At 41.3% G+C, this 18,418-nt stretch overlaps 1 long non-coding RNA gene across 1 annotated transcript; it reads left to right on the plus strand.

The window, feature by feature from the left end:
• The first annotated feature begins 2,833 nt into the window (after positions 1–2,833).
• LOC144988372 (uncharacterized) lies at positions 2,834–16,009 on the plus strand. The gene is made up of 4 exons (XR_013652260.1): positions 2,834–2,949; positions 3,101–3,165; positions 14,501–14,641; positions 15,922–16,009. It is a non-coding gene; the product is annotated as an uncharacterized LOC144988372 (long non-coding RNA).
• Positions 16,010–18,418: the final 2,409 nt, after the last annotated feature.

Here is an 18,418-nt window from a genome sequence, read left to right on the forward strand (position 1 = left end):
GTTGAAGCTATTCATCACGTTGAGAGCAGGGCACAGAAAAGCGGCAAATGCAATTAGAAGACGACTGGATTAATAAATGAGGGAGAAAAAAGAAGATGCAACAAAAATCTAAGGAGATCTGGTCAAGATGGTGACTTTTTCTGAATTGTCTTTATTTTAAATTCTGCAAAAGGTTATAGTAAACCTGTGGTGAGAACAGTAGTGGTAAAAGAAGTTGATTTATTATTATTATTTTTAAAAAGCAATTTATTTCCACCTTGGATGCATTTTTAAGGAGAAATCCATCTGATCAGACTTTTTTTGGCACAGTTTGGCACATATGTGCATCTTTAGGTCAAAGGTCATGAATCACAGTTGTGTATTTCACAACTATCCTACTGTATGTATTTATTTCATTTTTTTTTTCAAATTTTCTTAATTTCAACCAATCAAAACTAAACAAAAAACAAAAAAACAAAACACAAAACAGAAATAAAACAACAAACAGATTTGTATTTTATTTTATTTTGAAGAGTGTTGCATAAAAAGGGTCAAAAACAACAAAAAAAGTCTTTACATTACATACTCAACGACTTACCCGAGTTTAGATTTGAAATAAAAAAAAAATCAACAATTTTAGGCTGTAAAAAAGTACTAACGTCTCTTTTTTTGGTATGTTTTTGGCAAAGTTCAATGAGATTTCCGTCATGCTTACACAGTTTATCTTCAGGCACGGTAGGGGTCTACCGATGGTAATCAACAGCGTATAGCAGTAATGATTTGATGATTTAGCTTGATCTTTTTTCTTCTGATAATGTTTTTGCATATCCTCCAGACCACTTTATGGGTTGTACTAAGGGGAAAATAGTTTGCATAAAAAAGATCTTTTTGGAGGGTTTTTTGGTGCCTGTCTTCATGCTTATGAATGGCGTAGAGTTTTCCAACTTTCTCTTAGTTGTCATAACCATTTAGAACATTAGGTTGTACTTTAAAGAAAAAATACCCATAGATTTATACTTCAGCGATGATGTGTTGCATAGTTATGTTAAAGTAGCACAGACATAATTCAACAGCCACTTATCAATAAAATGTTGTGTAATTTACAACACCATCTGTTTTAATGTAATATCAGTAAAAGAGAACTACAAAAAACAGAACCTTGAAGTGGATTTTGGTTCCAAAATCCTTTAATTTATCTTGTCAGGAATGTTTAGCTTGAATGCATGTTTGCGGTTCGGCTAAAGCAGATCCAGAGCAGCTCTCTGTTCTTTTTCCAACCACAAATATATTAAAAAGACAAACCCTATAGAAGCCGACAAGAAAAATTCAGCCAATGAGCTCTCAGCTCTCCCACAGAGGAATATCTTCTTTTGTAAAGTGCTGTCAACTAAAAGGTTTATGAATATTTGATGTAACTAAAATGTTAAATTAAGCCAAAGCAAACGTAAAACACATGTTCATTTTAAAATATTATGTAAATAAAGTGAGAACAATGTGTTTAAAACATGTGTTGCTGTGTGTGATTCTCAATAGATGTCTTTATAAATCATGAATTGACCCTTTGTGACCCCATTTTTTGTAAGGCTGAGTTCAGAGTCACCTGACATATTGGTGTAATAGCTGTTAAAAATAGTTAAAAATGTACGTCTACGGTTTGAAAATCCAGAAAAAAAATCCATTGGCAAAGCAGTTATTTGAAAAGTGAAGAGCTCCAAAAACACAAAGGATTAATCCAGAAGGTCATGAAGGAGCAAAACTACATTTAAATACCTCCAGAACCCATATTTCCCAGTTAAAGTTGTCATTCAACCTTAGGAAAGAAACTGGTCCCAACCCTAACCAGATTACTGAAAAACAAAAACTCAAGGAAAGAGAAACTGCTGAACAAAAAGAAAATCTGGATTATCAATCTGTGGACTGGCGAGAAAAAGGAAGGCCTGTTTGGAGGGTATCTAGAGTCCATTTAAAGATCCTATACCATGCTATTCTTGAGCCTTTAGTAGTGCATAATATTCCTGTACATGATAATATATTACCTTTGCCACACAAAAGGTGAGTTCTTTTGAGTTCTTTTCCAACCCGGAGGTAAGACGACTTGATCCCTGAGGCACTGCCTTTCTCTCCTTGTGGGTGCCGGCCATTTCATGACGTCATCCTAGATGACGTGTCGGCGTTTCGCCTACGAAAACAAACAACATCCAAACTTTTGCAAAGATGGATGGTCCTATTATACAAATAAAAGGAAGGTGTTTTTGCCAAACATTGCTAGCACCATGAAGGAATGAAGGGCAGGAATGCCCAGTTTAGTTTAGTCTGTTTAGTTAGTGCAGTGTAGAATTTACCTATTGAATTCTAAGACTTCTTGATCTTTATGATTTTATGTTTACTAAACAATTACCGGTATGAAGCTCATTGTGACGACTATTGTAATATTGGGCTATATAAATAAAATTGAATTAAATGTAAATGTGATAATACAAAATGGTTGCAGGCTAAGTCAAGAAGTCTTTGGGACGACCAGCTACCAAAAAATTGCAGAAGTGATTTGTCCCAGAGCGAAGGGCAAATCCCAATCTCACGGGGTGAAACCCAGACATGCGACTGCAGATGAGGACTCTGGCCGAAGCCCGTTGTTGTCTGAGTGACAGATAGAGGTCACACAGAGATAAGGAGGCGTGACTAAGAGTAAGGATAGGCCTGGTGTTGGAAAGGTCAGAGGTCGGGCCTCCACTGAAACGCCCCGATTTATGGCTCTTTGGACGGCTTGGTCAGGAACTTTGCATTGTTGGGCCATTTGATCATTTCCATAAGACTGCGCTCCTCTGGCTATGGGGGGGTGGGGGGTGGGGGGTGGTGCAGGAGCTTGCTTCCAGCAGAGTTTGTGTAATCCCTTCTCCGAAGGGCTCGGGAGAGACGTGTGGTGTCTGTAAATAGGAGCGAGGAGTTTTTCTCCGCCGTTCGCCTCCCCAGGTATGATTTGACATCTTAATTGCCACATGGAGGAACAAAATACTCCTCCAACTGAAGTCGATGTTTTGCTATGTTTAGCCGCATGGGCTATCTGCAGAGGGTTTCGCTGTCACTCCTTCTCCTTCCCTCCTCTGTGTCTCCTTCCCCGCAGGAGGAAATGTGCAGACAGGAACACAGGGAGGTGCTGACTGGAGGGTGCAGGCAGCAGAGAAAAAAGTAAGTAGAAAGGGGAGTTAAAGATAGGAAGACAAATTGGAAGATCACTGCTTTTTCCTGCACCCCCTCCAAGTGAAACTCAGCCAGGCCGAGCAGCACAAGCGAGCTTCCATCTCCCTATCTTTTTATGGGCTACCCCTCCCTCGCTCTGCCTCCACACACCCGCGAGTGGTGGCGGCAGCTCAGGCAGGTAGCTGACAGGCAAACTGAAGCCTGGCAGACTGGAATAATTACACACGAATGTCTGTGTGAAACATGACAGCTCCACTTTCAATTAACCCAGTGGATTGCATTTTCATCACTCGCTGAGCGCTCTCGGTTTTGCCTGCCCACCATCCTGCCAGTCTTCCGTCCACCACCAGGACACAGATCTGCAAGGAGGGAGGGGGGGGGGGGGCTGTTAAAACAGTGTGACACCCCCTTGAATCCGGATTACTCAAGTGATTAAGACAAATCTGTGGGTCCTAACATCCAAAACGTTTCATAAAACGATGATGGAGTTAAGAATAGTTGTACTGAACTTGTCGTATGGGTTTATTTAGTTTTATCACCCTCCAGATAAAACTACAGTGTGGCATTAGAGTGCCATACAACAGCATCATCCGTCACCTGTCACCCATAAGTGCGTTTAACTTCCATTATCCTTACATATACTTTACCATACACTTACCACACTCATGGCAAGGCACTTTTCATTTTCATGACATCCATTCAGATGAGCCATAGGGAAACTGCATCTCACACCTCCTTGATGTGGCCACACCTGTCTGTGACCCTTCACTGGCCCAGACGACCCAAAAACCTGCAGCACCTATATGGGCCGACACCCCGCATGTGACTAAGACGAAAGACGAACTCCTGTTTAAGCTCAATAGCTGCGTTCCCATTACACGCATGCGCAAAAGTGTATCGAAATTCTAGAAATGTCGAAAAAACGCTGAATTAATTAGGTCCTAATTATGCGAATAATCTGGATTATCAATCCAACTCACGCAATAAATTCTTCAAAAAATAGCGATGGACGTAAACTAAAATTTGATTTCCAGCAGATAAATTTACATTTCTGCCATGGCTCTAGCGCTCATCATCATGTATCAAAGAAGACATCAACGTCTCATTCAGGCCATGGAGCGGCGAGCTCCTTTCACGTGAGAGGAGCTATGGATGAAGCCTTTTTGGGGAAATCCTGGTCTGTGATTTTTACAGAGAAGTTGTGGATCCAACATTTCTGAGTGGAACTTTTGAGTATCTGTATGATGCTGTGGGGCCTCTTGTGGTGCCTGCTGTGCAGTGCCCAGACAGCCCGTTCCTACCAAGAAGCGCGCATTGCTGTCACTATTTACAAATTGGCTACCTGTGCAGATTTGTTGGTTACGTGACTCATTGAATTTGAAAAAAGTGTTTCCATTGGACTTTTATGAAACACGTCAGTTTTAATACGTCTCGAAACCATGTCCTCCAAGCACAAAAACTTGTTTCCGATAATTGTGTGTTTTTTTTAAATTGTCATGTTTCCATTAGGCAAATTTTTTATAGCAAATCCAATTTTTGCAAATTCATAGTCAGTGGAAACAGAGCTCATGTCGCCCTTTTTTGTACGTTTATAGCTCTAAGTCCTAGAGAGAGGTTGTCTCATATCCCTCTGTTATTTGTGGTTGGAATGATGGTAAAGCCTCTTATATCTTAAAGGTATGAAAAACATCCACAAAAAGTAACCCAGCAAACCTAAAAGTCTACAAAACTGTCCCAGTGTTAAAGGACCCCTAAAAGTGAGTTGCATCCGGCTTTTGAGCTAGCTAAAAATATGCAATATTACAATCAGGCCGGATGCAAAGGCAACATTGTGTCAGAAGCTGCGTTTCCATTGCACATATGCGCAAAACTTTATCGAAATTCAAAAGATTTTGAACCAAACACAATTTCGTAATGTTTCCATTAAGTCATTTATGCAAATAAACACAAACCAACTCACGTGATAAGTGATTCAAAAACACAGATGTGAACAATACTTTCATTTACAGCAGATATCTCTAAATTTCTATCTGTGTATATCTCATTACAATGCATGGAAAACATGGAGGATGTTTAGAGATCGGATTTGTTTTTTTAAAAAGCTTTACAAAAGAATCGGTAATTATGTCTCCATGTCTGGGTTCATGAGATCATTCAGAATTTCTCCCAGTATTGTGAGCTTCACTCCTGCTGCAAAAGCAGCTTTACGCCACTTCCGCCATTTTCTACTTCTCTGTCTCTGTGACCCACATTAGTTAAAGAAGGGAAAAATAAAAACAAGAATACAATTAGAGGATCTTTTTTTTTATTGTCTTGATGAAAGTGAGAGAAATATCAAAATTTAGAAGGCCCAAGCAGTCTGCCTCTCCATCCCGCCGCCCGGCATGGTAGCTCGCTATGCCAGGGCGCAGTGAGCGCCATCGTTCCAGCTACGCTGGCTGGCTTGCGGCTCGATCAGGCTACCTAGCCATCCCGCAGCGGCTCTCTGTCTGTTGTCCAGCCAGCCGCCCAGGGGCCACCCCAGGAACCTGAGAGAAGGGAATGCGGAAAATGCCTGGACTGAATTTGATTGGAGAAAAGTGTTTCCTTTGCAGTTTTGCTAAATATCTCTCTTTCAATACAAATCAAAAACCACCTCCTCTAAGCGCAAAAACTTTTTTAAATGTGAGTTTTTTTTAAACTGATATATTTCCATTAGACAACTTTATTATTTCAAATTCAATTTGCGCAATTTCATAGTCAATGGAAAATCACAGTTGGATCCAGGCCACATCCACTGTGCTAAGCGGGACTTGTCGTGTGGTATAGATTGAGGTCAAAGAATTGTGGATTAATAATGTAGATAATCAGAGTTTCAGCTCTTCATAGACCCCCCACCACCACCACCAACAGCCAAACTCCAGGCTCCTCAGGCAGAAGAGGTAAACATGTGCAACGCTCCTTTTCTCCTCGCACACCTCTCCACACACAGGAAGGGAAAGGCAGGCACAAATAAAATCTTGGTTACTCAGGTATGCACACATAATGGAAGAACCTGAGAGAAGGGAATGACGAAAGCGCCTGGGGTGAAATGAATTGAAAGCAATGAGATGTATTGGGAGGATAGATATGTAAAGGGATGCTGCTGAAAGCTGCTATTGCTCCCACGATGGCTGGTGCCAAATGACAGGCCCTGCCGAGAAACGCACCTTTGATAGCACATCCACTACAATCCCCCGCACCCTCGTTCCCTTCACTCTATTTATATTCTTTTCTTTTCCTCGCGCTGTTGTCTCACATCAAGTGGAGGCATCTCGCATTGTTTTACAAGCTCGTATGTAGCGTCTTCCTTTTCGTGGTGAGAGGTGTTTCTTTTTAAAAATAGCGTTTTGGCAACACGTGCCACATTTTGTGTCCTGTGGTTTTTCCTACCCACAAGTCTTAGATAAAGGAAACAGGCAGGAGTGGATGGAGGGGCCTTTCCAGCTTGGTGGGGCTAACATGTTGCATTGGTTTCCTTGAGCAGAGAGGACAATGACTGGCTCCAAAGTGCCTCCATTAAAGCAGCAGCCTCCAGGCTAGCGGATTAGCCTGAATAGGCAGCACTCCCCAGGTACAGGATTTGGTTTACATTAGCCAGCTTTGCCCTTGGCTGCCACAGCTAACTCCTGTTCAGGTCACTTAGCTCTGGGTCTCCACGCAGGGTGCCTCTTCTTTGGCGCATAATTAGAAAGACGAGCTTAAGTGTCACAACTTTGTACCACAAATGCCTGCTGTTGTTTTGAGGAAGAAGTAAAAAGTTACTGTGCAACTGTTGTGGCTCAGGAGGGGAGACAAACTGTAGTCTCACTTTTCAGGAGTCTCGTGAGCGCAACAGGGAGGAGTGCATCTAGCTTGGGGCAACGGGCGCATTTTAAATTTTAAACACAGTTTTCAGCTTTGGCTGATTTCAGCACGGTACGGCTGGAGGTGGAATCAGAAATGCATAAAATTGACTGTATGAAAAGATCATGTATAATGAATGCGTTCAAACATTGATTAGCAATGGGCCCAGAACTGCTAAACATTTGTGGTCCATACATATTTCATTACATCTCTGACAGTGGCTTTCTTCGTTGCCAAGGGATTTTGACAGATGTCCGTTACTTGGATGATTGACCAGTAAGTCCCTTGTAACCTGCTCTACCAAAAAGTCTGGGGTCTCCATCTGGCTGGCTACAGGATGGGGGAAAAAACTATTCCTTATGAATGTAGAGGCTGACATTTTTCTGGGAACCCCATGGGTCACAGGATTTCCGCAGGATTCCCGTGGGATTCCCGTTGAATGGAAGTCGTCTCTGCCATTAATCACAGGACCGGGACGGGACAAAATTCTTACGGGAGCCGGAGCCAACCAATAAGAAAGGGAAGAGAAAGAGTAAAGGTGTAGCCATTTTGTAGTTTTCTAATGATGTGCCTATAAATACCCATTATGTACCACATAGGTATGAACCAAATAGTACAATATAAATACACAGTAAGTACCATGTAAGTACAGAGTAGACACAAAAAGTACCATGTAAGTACCCAGTAAAGTCCCATAGAAAGTACCATGTAAACACACTGTAAGTACCCAGTAAATTCCATAAAAAGTACCATGTAAGTACCCTGAAAGTACCCAGTAGTTACACAATAAGTACCATGTAAATACCACTTAAGTACACTGTAAGTACTGTACTGTAAAAGAAAGCGTTACCCTTAATTGAAACAATAACTACATTACTCAGAAGCCATCCATGTTCCTAGTCATAGGGAGCAGATCCAGTTACATTTAAAGTTTTACATAATGTCTAAATAAAGACAGGAGCGGGATCATTTTGAACAGGAGCGGGATGGGAGTGAGAGTCAGATTACCAGGAGAGAGAGGGGACAGGATTAGAAACTGGACAGGACAGAACTACCCCCTGTGGGAGCAGGACGGGACAAGAGTGAAAATACACTCCCATGTCATCCTCTATCATGAATGTGGCTCCAGTCCCAGATGTTAAACGCAGCTGACATAACGACAAAAAATTTGAGCTTGGTTGGAAACAGCCACAATAGTTGCAAATTGGATGACAACAAGTTGTATTATGTGTTTTGAGACACTGTTTATCTCACTTGAATGTGTCTATTTCCAGATGTATTCACATTGTTTAGTTTTTATTTAAAAATATTGAAGCTCGCGAAATATAGTTCCTTTTAACGGTGAGCAGATGAAACTAAGTAATTCTGCAAGGAGTTTCGTGTTTAAATTGAGGGTTAAGATTTTTATCTATAAAAGGTGTTTGAAACCAAATAAAAGTGGAGCCGATGCAATTCCAAGAGTAACCACTAGATGATTGGTTTCTATTCACCTCAATGACAAATGACATTTTACAGAAGAAATAAACCACTTTACAATTTGACTCCAAGATTTATTTATTTTATGTTCAACATCCGTCGTCCTCTGTGGTTTTGTTATCCAATAGTTAAGAAAAGAAGAAGTCTGTCAATTGTGTCAAACCTTAGTGTGTGAAATTTGTTCTCTGTTAGCTGCAGTCATGTGATTCTGAACCACTGACTGTTAATAAGAACTGCACTAAGCAACCCCCCCCCCCCCCCCAACCACACACGTTCCAAATAGGTTCTTGATAATCCTAATTTGTGGTCATAGAAACAACGATTTAGACCAACACACAACAAGCACTGCTTCTTGATGACATTTGGCTCCAACATGGATGGCAGCATCCTTAGCTCAAAGAAACTACAACTGCATTGACTTCATTTTGTTTGAGCCAGAAGTAAGATATTTTCTATGGGTGATGTCATACTCACTCAGTCCAGCTCCCCTATACAGTCAAGACACAGACAAGTTGGTGAGATTGAACTTTTTTTTCTTATTGGGTACCCAAAATACATTTTTTTTACTGATATGCCAGTTTATTTTTGGGGCATTTTATATGGATTAATAGACTCAGGCTGTTACGGACATGTCCACATGAGCGTTTATGTTGGACATTCACATTGACTTCCTTATTATGTTTATTCTGATGAGTGCACGCCTGTGAAAAGAAGGGAAGATAAACTGGGAAAGAAAGAGCTTTCTGTAACAAGAAAATAATCTACAAGTGGTTTGTTTCTTCTGTTATGGAGTTTTATTTGATTCTGTTAAAACATTGTTAGTTGAACCCAAAGTTCTTGATAGCGTTTGTTACAAGGGGACACTAGACCCTCGATTCCACTGAGCGGGTCCGGTATTTTGAGCGTTTCCATTATAAAATGGAAGCATTAAGCCGGGCTGAACTGTACCATTTTTGGGCCCCATTGATGGACTGTTACGGACTGTTGAGCTACTGTCGAAACTTGTTGATTGGATGAAGGTCATTACGACAAAAGAAAGCTCCTGGAAAGTGGCTGTATCCCTTTTTGCCACTCACAATTTTCTCCTCAAGCAACATTAAATGGTTTGTATATACAAAGTACCAAAAGCCAAGCGGAAAAAGATGAACTGCTGGAGGACCTCCATTGTAGTTGTTTTTTTAGTTCCACCACGCATGCACTGTGATGGTCCAACTTTTAGTGGACCATCACTCGTTTCCACTGAGCAGACCATCCTGTTTGGACAGTCCTGTCCTAAGTTACCTTCAGGGACAAAAGATAAACTAAAAAAACAAAACCAAGGAAACTTTTATTTGCATTGGCGTGCCATGATGGTTGAGTTACAACAAATCTTATGGCTAGATATAGGTTTTCTGTGGGCAAAAATTGGGCTAACCTGTGCAGGACATGCAGTTGACCCACACAAAATATCAAGATCATAGACCGCTCGATAAACCTGTGGGGCGAAAATGTTAATGCTCATTTTTTATTTTGGTATGCTGCAAGCAACAGGTCATTGCAAACACTTATACAACACCCAAAAGTAAGTAAGGGTGAAGTGGATGAGACGCAGGTAGGTCATTCAGGTATTTAATTTTCGTAGCCCTCCCTTAATCATGTGGACTGCACAAGAGGTCCATAAGTGCCGTTAATACTTGTGTGATTCTTGCATGGCCCCTACTTTGCGCCCGCAGACAACCAGTATATAGCCGTTAGGGCAGTTGTGACAAATGCTTTACTGACGACCAGAGTGTGGTGTGAGGGGACTGTACGACAGCATCACCTGTTTGAAATAATGCATGCAAATTATGTTAGCCTTAGAGATACTTCATGATGCACTTACCACACACATGGCAATTCCATTTTCATTGAGCCTCAAGGGAACTACAAGCGAAAAAACCCGCAGAACCCGGATGGGTCAACCCACGACATGTGACTATATTAGCACCCTACCACTACAGGCATCAGTCACAGACACAATGCCAATAATACTGTGACTTTGAAATTTTTTTCAGAATTTGAAGGCACTTGTTTTAATAATTTAGCAGACCAAGCAAGACTTTTTTCAGTTTAATTTTCTTTCTCTTTTACCTGATTTAAAAGTCTGACACCAATCATCTTTTGATCTATTCTAAAAGCATTTTCAGAGGTATTTTTTACCATGAATATACCCTTTTTAGCTAAAATCAAGCATGAGTGTTTCATTAGAAGTTCATTCTGAGTTGTGGGCAGGACTGTTGGCATGGAGTAAGCTATATTGGAGCAATCCAGCCGTACAGTTTTGAGCCAGATTCCAGCTAAGATGAGGAACAAAAAGACGTACTTGGATTTATTTGTCTGCAAGGGGATTCATTGGAATGGAGCGAAACAGGGAGTTCGTGGCTTACCGTAGTAACTTGCGCATTACACAAGCTTTTTACAAAGGCATTTTGGTTTCTTGTCCGGATTCACAATGATTTGAATAAAGAAATACTCAGGAATACAATTTTAAGTTTAATTTTCTTTCTGTTTTTCCTCCACATTTTAAATTCACCAAAAACACCATTCTTATCAGGTCTTTAAGGAACCAAGGAGTCAGGAACTGAATCTTTCCAAAGTCTCCAAACATGAATAGCCTCAGATCACAGACTACTGTAGAGTAGTCTGGAAAATTATGCACTACAAACAGTCCTCAAACTGTAATTATACATTTTAACTATGGTGCTCTGCAAAACTTTGGCTTCCGTTACACCTGAAACCAACCAGAGCCTGGCTTCACCTCCTCTGTCTGACAGGAAACTGTCTGTCAGCCTGTTTTTTTTTTTCTGCTAAGGTTTGCATGACGTGTTGTTGTGATTTTGCAAAGTCTGTTTACAGCAGCCTTACAGTCACCCACAAATTCTGGGTGTATGGATCCACTGAGACCGTAATGTGCATCTTCCCCAGGCTGTAATTTTAGCTTTCGTTGCAATGCTGTCAGTCCCTTATTGAGGGGTTCACACACTTCCCGGCACACTGTATGTACAGCCTGCCATTCTTGGCTGCCTGGCGGCAAACATGTGTCTGTTTCGTGGGCATTTGTGAATAAAGAATGACGGTTCTTTTTTTTTTTTGAGGATTGATGCATTTCTGGGTGGGAAACAAACAAAATGACCACATTACCTCAGACAGACCGACAGCTCTTGCAACTTTGGGAACTGTAAATTTGGTTCTGTCATGGTTACGTGATCAAATTTGCTGCATTTTAAATTGAGCTTGTTTTATGCCAGAAAACATTGTTCCACGTCTAATGATCTCCTCAGCTTTACCAGTTCAAAGAAAAGCTTTAGACACATGTATTCCCTCTTCAGGGTCTGTGCTTTTTACAGCATGAATGCAATTTGTCAGGTGAAGATGAGGAAAAAAAACGAGGCCAGCTCATGGGCCCCCTGAGTGTGCATGTCTGAGAGAGCAAAACAGAGAGATAGTGAGTGTTCCTCTCTTTATTTTGGGGAAGTAGAGCGCCGTCTCAGCGCTTCGCGATTCCCTACTAATCAGGTTCTGCCAACCTGCCAGCCAAGGCGGGACGCGGCAAGGCCTTTCAAAACACTCCGCTAATTAACAAGCCCCCAATGCATCCCTACAGCTTTTACAGAGCTAGCACATCTGCCACGAAAACTCAGAAGAAGAAAAACTACATTATTGTCAGCCTGAGCGGATCCCGAGTATTTGCACACACTCTCGGTAGACGTGTGTTGTGTGCGCTCTTCTAAGTCATCCCAGTGCCCATATTTCTCCCTGCTCTGTTAACACCTTCAAAGTACACAAGTGCAGCACCAGTGTAGACATTAGCAAATGATCCTGCATCCATCAGGCACCTGAAAAGAAAAGAAGAGGTTTCCCACTGTCCTAATGAGTGCTTGCACATACCCAGTGGAGTCTGGAAGATGTTTCCGCTGTTGCCCAGGGTCCTGAAGAGATGCGTTTTTGACAACCCTAAAGAACGTTTGTCTTGTCTTTACTGGGTAAAGAGCTTCAACATTATTGTTGATCAATCAACTTCTTTGAGGTACATTTCTCGCTAAAATTTTAAATTGGAATCCAACAGACTTTCTGAGTACAACTTCCCAACAGCGAATCTTCCTCCTAAAATGTCCTTGCTTTCATTTAGCACATTTTATTAGTTACGTATTTTATTTAAAACATCTGACAAATGAACAAATCTGAGGATTTCATACCCTAAGCAAGCCACAAGGGGTGCAAAGCATCACACAGCAGGACTGGTTCTATTATTAGTCACCTGGGGACATGTGTAAATGTGTCTGCTGTGACACTTAGAAGGAGTAACTTCACCTTGTGAAAATGCTGCAATGCTAAGGAAGTTTTGGCTGTGAAGGACAGCATGGTTGTTTTGTCAGCGGTGGATGTAGCTTGTTTTTTTTTCCTAAAAGAAATGATATGTAGTGATGTTTGTTTGTTGGTTTTTCATCATGGAAGACAGCTCTGTGAACAAAACTCATTGTGAAGCCGGATTTTTCACAAAGTTTGTGACAAACTATGGAAAGACAGTTTACTTTGTGGGGGTATTTGTTTAAAACATGCATTTTTAACAGAAGATGAACACAATAATAATTGAATTTTTAATAGGAGCTGTTGTATGTTATAGTTCCAGAACCACATATCAGTTCATCATATAATGAATAAATAAACATAAATATGAATATTTATGTCTTGTAATAATAAACATCTTTAAAACGGCATCACAATGCTGCATTTTGTTAGAAACCCAGTGTAAAATGCTTCCTTGTGATAAAGGGCCTATATGTTGTTCTGCCTAAGCCTTTTATAGTAAACAATATCTATAATTATATACTACCTTTGGAACACAAAAGAATTTTTTTTTTATTCAATACTATTTATTTTCCTGAGTACTTTTCCAATCTGGAAGTAAGACACTTACTCTCTGAGGGATCGGCTTTCACTCCTTGTTGGTGCCGCCCATTTAATGACGTCAACCTAGAGTCGGCCTCGGCAGCGTGTCTGTGTTTTGCCCCCAAAAACATAAAACATCCAAACTTTTTCAAAGATAGATGTGCTTATTGTGCATATAAAGGGAAAGAGTTTTGCTGATCACTGCTAGCTCCGTGGAGGTGTGTGTGTTAGCCTGGGGGCAGTGCTGGCAGTGCAGACTCCTCCTGGAAGGGGCAGATCCTCACTTGTCTGTGTCAGCTTGTGGGAACCCCTTCGTTTTTGTGGATTGAGAGGGGCTGGTGCTCAGAATGCAGGTTTTAGAGGAATACTCAGAAATGCGTGATCAAAGTACCACTTTGGTGTTTCTTTTCATGAGGAATGAACATTGTAATACACTTAAAAGCTCAAAAAATTGATTTTGCATAATAAAGACCCTTTGTTTAAACATCAAGCTTGATTTTCACAGGACCATATACACACGGAACAATCCTCAGCACTGGTTCACTTTGGAAATTCCTTCCAGGACTCTAAAGGAGCCATGCATTCACAGCAGCAGAGGAGTTATGACTTTTTCCATGCCTGGAATGCAGTCATCTCTACTTTGGGAACCAGAGGCCAGCTGTAGCCCAGGAGACACTCACAGCTCATTTCCTCTCAAAGCAGAATGCTGTGCATTTTGTCTGTCTCTGGTGAGGACTGCTGTTAGTGGAAAATTGATGTAGAAGAAGAGTGCTCGACCTCTAATCAGAAGATCGCTGGTTCGTTGCCCGCCAATGTGTCGACGTTACTTTGAGCTCCACATCGCTTCTGGTGGTTATAGGTTGATGCCAGTGTTTGGCAGCAGAGTCGCCATCAGTGAATGAATGTGACTGTAAAGCGCTGTAGAACTTCTGAGAATGAAGTAAAGCGCAACATAAGTATTTACCATTTATTTAAATCACCATCCATTTACCTTCTAACCCAAGGCCTTCTTAGCTAAGCACAATCATATATGTTCACCTTTAAATTTACAAACGTGTAACTTTCTGCATTCTAGGAATGGCTCCTCCACCCTGTTCTCTACCTAGAACAATGCTTTGGTATGATCTGGATCTTAACCACCATCAGTGTCTGGACTCCGGAGTTCATATCTCTATGGTATGAGGTTATCCCAAGACGGAGAGCGTAATCACCAAAGGTTATGAACTTATTTGTTTCTGTTTCACGAATGTCTTTACTTGCATGCCCATTATCTCTCCTCTCCTCATGAAAACAGATATTATGATTTTTTCAGGTCAGCTGGCATGATCAAGGTATTTTTATGCTGCTATTGGGGCTCCTTTTCGTTGGATATAACTAAAACGCCCAGGAAGGTCAAGCAGAGGTGACACCATAAAGTGGAATGACTCACACCCTTTTTTTCTAAATGTTGTGTCATTTTAAAGTTTTATTAAATTCTGGCTTGTCTATGGATGGGTTTAAAAATCTGTGCCAAGTTGACACTGGTACCAACGTATATGATGTTACTAGTACCTTATCCAAACACAGATTTGGGTGCTTCGTTTTGGACATGTCAATCACTTGTATTCTATTCAATTTTTTGGTACAATTCTAGCCAATCATTTTACCTCACCAGTGACTGTGGGCGGGTTCGTAGAAGAATAGTTGTGTCCAGGAACTTGTGCGGAACTTCAGTCAAAAAAAGTTTGTCTGTACTACACGGCAAACTATTCTAATTCAGGAACCTGATGGATAAGAGCAACATGTACAATGCTTTGAAAAAGACCGTCGCCATGGTGACGAGCTGTGAAATAAATGTTTACAATCATTGTGTGTGAAAACAGAGATGCAGCGCTGCATGTGCAGACTGTCAAAGAGAATGAAATAAAGCATCTGAGGCACACTGAAGTGCTGCTTTGTCATACTTCAATGATTCTGGAAGAAATTTTTTCAATTTTAAAGGTATTGGTTCGAGCACCTGTTAGGCATCAGAACCGTCTCAAAAGCACAGGCACCGGATAAACTCAAAACAGTGCCCATCCCTAGTCTTGTCCATCATTATTTATACAGTTTTATGATAAACCAGGGAGGAAAATATCTTTTTAGGGGCTTGAACTATTTACATGGGTTCTTTTACAAATTTGGGATCTGCCTTTACGACCAGCCATTTTCCTCATAATCCCAAACCAATTAAGCCCTAATTTCAGTTTGACAAACATCTTAATTCACCTGATACTATGGGCCAAGCAGTTTAATTTGCTGTGGTTTCTTCAGCAATTATTGGCAGGAGGACAAAGCTTTTCCACCTTTATGCATTTTCCTGGGAAGACTCGGATCTCATTAGTCGTGCCTGATGAATCTTTAATGACCGGATCGGATGTTAAGATATTTCACAACACTGTCAGCACAATGTGGAAACTGTGTGCAAAGTGGGAGTAACAGCACGTAGCAAAAAAGACGGCATGTTTTTTTTGACAGGTGGGTATTTCCACGCGAGGGGCCACTGGATTGGTTATTTCTTCGTCTACCCCAAAGATGCCCCGGAAGGAAAAATGCCAATCAGGAGGTGAGTGGGAATCGCGGCATCCCATTCCTGCCTGCATAAGCTTCACTTTCCATTTGCTGGAGAATGCAAGCCAGCCTGTTTTGGGACGGGGGAGACATGCAGCTTAATGAGCTGCCTGCATCAAGTTTGCAGGAACAGGAGAACCCCCCCCCCCCCCCCCCCACTCCTAAATGCTCAAGAGAACACCTCCTCTGGGCAGGCCCATAAACAACAAAATAACAACTATTCAGCAGCAGCAGCACGGGGTGATGCGATGAACTGCTTTGGATGGTAGTTTGTTAGATTCTGCATGGAAATACACTAGTTTTTCTGGTGGATGACGACTCCAGCTGCACCCTAGTGATCCGGTAAAGTCAGAATCACCAGATGCTCGTGATAATGATGGATAATTTAATGGGAAAAGTTCTGCCAGACAGTTCAAATGTGAAGACCGGTGTCTCATATTTTCATGAGTTTGTCAAATAGTTTGTTTTGATTGTTTTTCGTTGTTAATTTGTTTTGGCTCAGTTTCTGTTGTGCTCTGCCAATCTTTTTTAAGTCAATAGTGAATAGTTGATTTTACCCTTGGTCTGTGTTAGCAATACTGCCCCCAAAGGACGAATCGATAGAGGTGCCCGATTTATCCTTGAGGTTTGGTCGTCAGGCTACGTTCAAACCAGTCATGGGACGCACGTTCAAGAACCCGTGTTCTTATTCTTGAGTGCGCATATAACCCTTGTGCTATCTTAGATGACCCCACCCTTACATTGACGTGTTCTCCCTACCATGACAAAGGTAGATAAAGGTGGAAAGATTTCATGTAATCCATGGACACCAGTGAAGATCACAAATCATTGAAGAAAAAAGGTTCAGCGCACTGTCTAGTGGGTCTAGATGACCCAACTCCCAATGTTAAAATGCCAAGGGTAGCACAGTTGGAAGAGGTTTGGTGTGAAATGTCAAAGCGGTGAAAATCTGGTGAATCTTGCTCCAGGCTTCTTCTTTCACAGACCTAATCTGATATATGAAAGACTTGGTGTCATAGAATTCCGTCCGGGCACCAACCCCAATAAATAATTTCTCCTTCATGATCAATTTTCTAATGGTTGGCACTTCCGTGAATTGAATGGGACCTCATCCATGCGTCACTACCAAACCCAAGTCCCCAATTGGTCAAAATTCCACCTGGTTTAACTTTCAATAGGCATTCAATGACTATGTTTTTGTATGTAGGGCTTGAAAATGGTCTTCAAAATGTGCATAGCTACGGGTGAATACATGAGTTTTGAATGTAGAAGTCTGAAATGTGCATTTGCATAGACTTTTCACTGAAAGTGGTCACTTCTACTCACGTTAAATCAAACCAAACCAACACACAACCAAAAGCAAACAAACCAGCTGGATTCTTAACATACGTCCATTGACTTTCTTTCCCTCCACAGCACTTTGCTACCCGCTATCCAAACGGGACAGCTTCATAGCTCATAACTCTTTGTTTTGTTTGGTGCACAAACTCATGTCCAGAAGGAGAGGAGCAGTGTGGGAGGCTCAAATGGTTCTGCCACCTCAACATAGAGATCATTCACTTGAGCCTCACATGTACAGACAATATAGGCCTTTCTTACTTTAGTGCAGATGGCAAGTTAATAAAAAACCTTTTTTTGGGTGCAAAAAGTCAAAGCAAACACACAATCAGCGGCGACCCTCTTGTCCTCAATTCATCTTTTCTTCTGTTGGGAGCTTCTTGTTTCGGGAAGATCAAGGAGCTTTCCTTGAATTGATGTTTCCATGCTGTTATGCAGACTCTTTCTGGGTTCTTGTTGAAATGTAAATGTCTTCTGAGTGTTATATGTCATCAAGCTTTTGTTTAGACTTTATAGTTGTGCATTAGGGTCTCCTAAAGTCTTTGATAGTGATATATTGCTGCTCATTAATTAACATCAGCGCTCCAGAACCTCTTCAATTAAAGCCCCCCTCTGTTTTGGGAGCATTTATGTTCGTTTCAGTGGACAGAATTTAGTCAATGCACTCTGTATGGTGACTTTTAACAGCAGCATGAACTCTCAGCTCTATTTGGTTTCGGGCAAATTGGCTAACCTTTTTGAAATGAGCCACGCTGAAATGCACATGTCCTTCCCAAACTTGTGGGTATCTTGTGTATTGCCCTTCAAAAAAACACACACAAAAAGAAAACACAGATGTTCCATCTCCTGAATGCAGCACAGTCTTTCCTCAGGCTTAATCCCTGGATGCTGGCCGAGCCGCTGTGGAGGTATTTCCAAATGGAGGACTTGTAGGCACAGCTGGGCCTCAACACTTGTTTAAATTTGTCATTGCAACGAGGCTGAATGAGCTGCACACAATGACATCACACATAATCGAAGATTCATGCACCCAATTAGACAAAAAGTATAGAAAAGGACAACATAC

This window comes from Oryzias latipes, chromosome 20 (assembly GCF_053564925.1).
Source record: "Oryzias latipes strain Hd-rR chromosome 20, Olatipes_Hd-rR_3.1".
Taxonomy (NCBI): Eukaryota; Metazoa; Chordata; class Actinopteri; order Beloniformes; family Adrianichthyidae; genus Oryzias; species Oryzias latipes.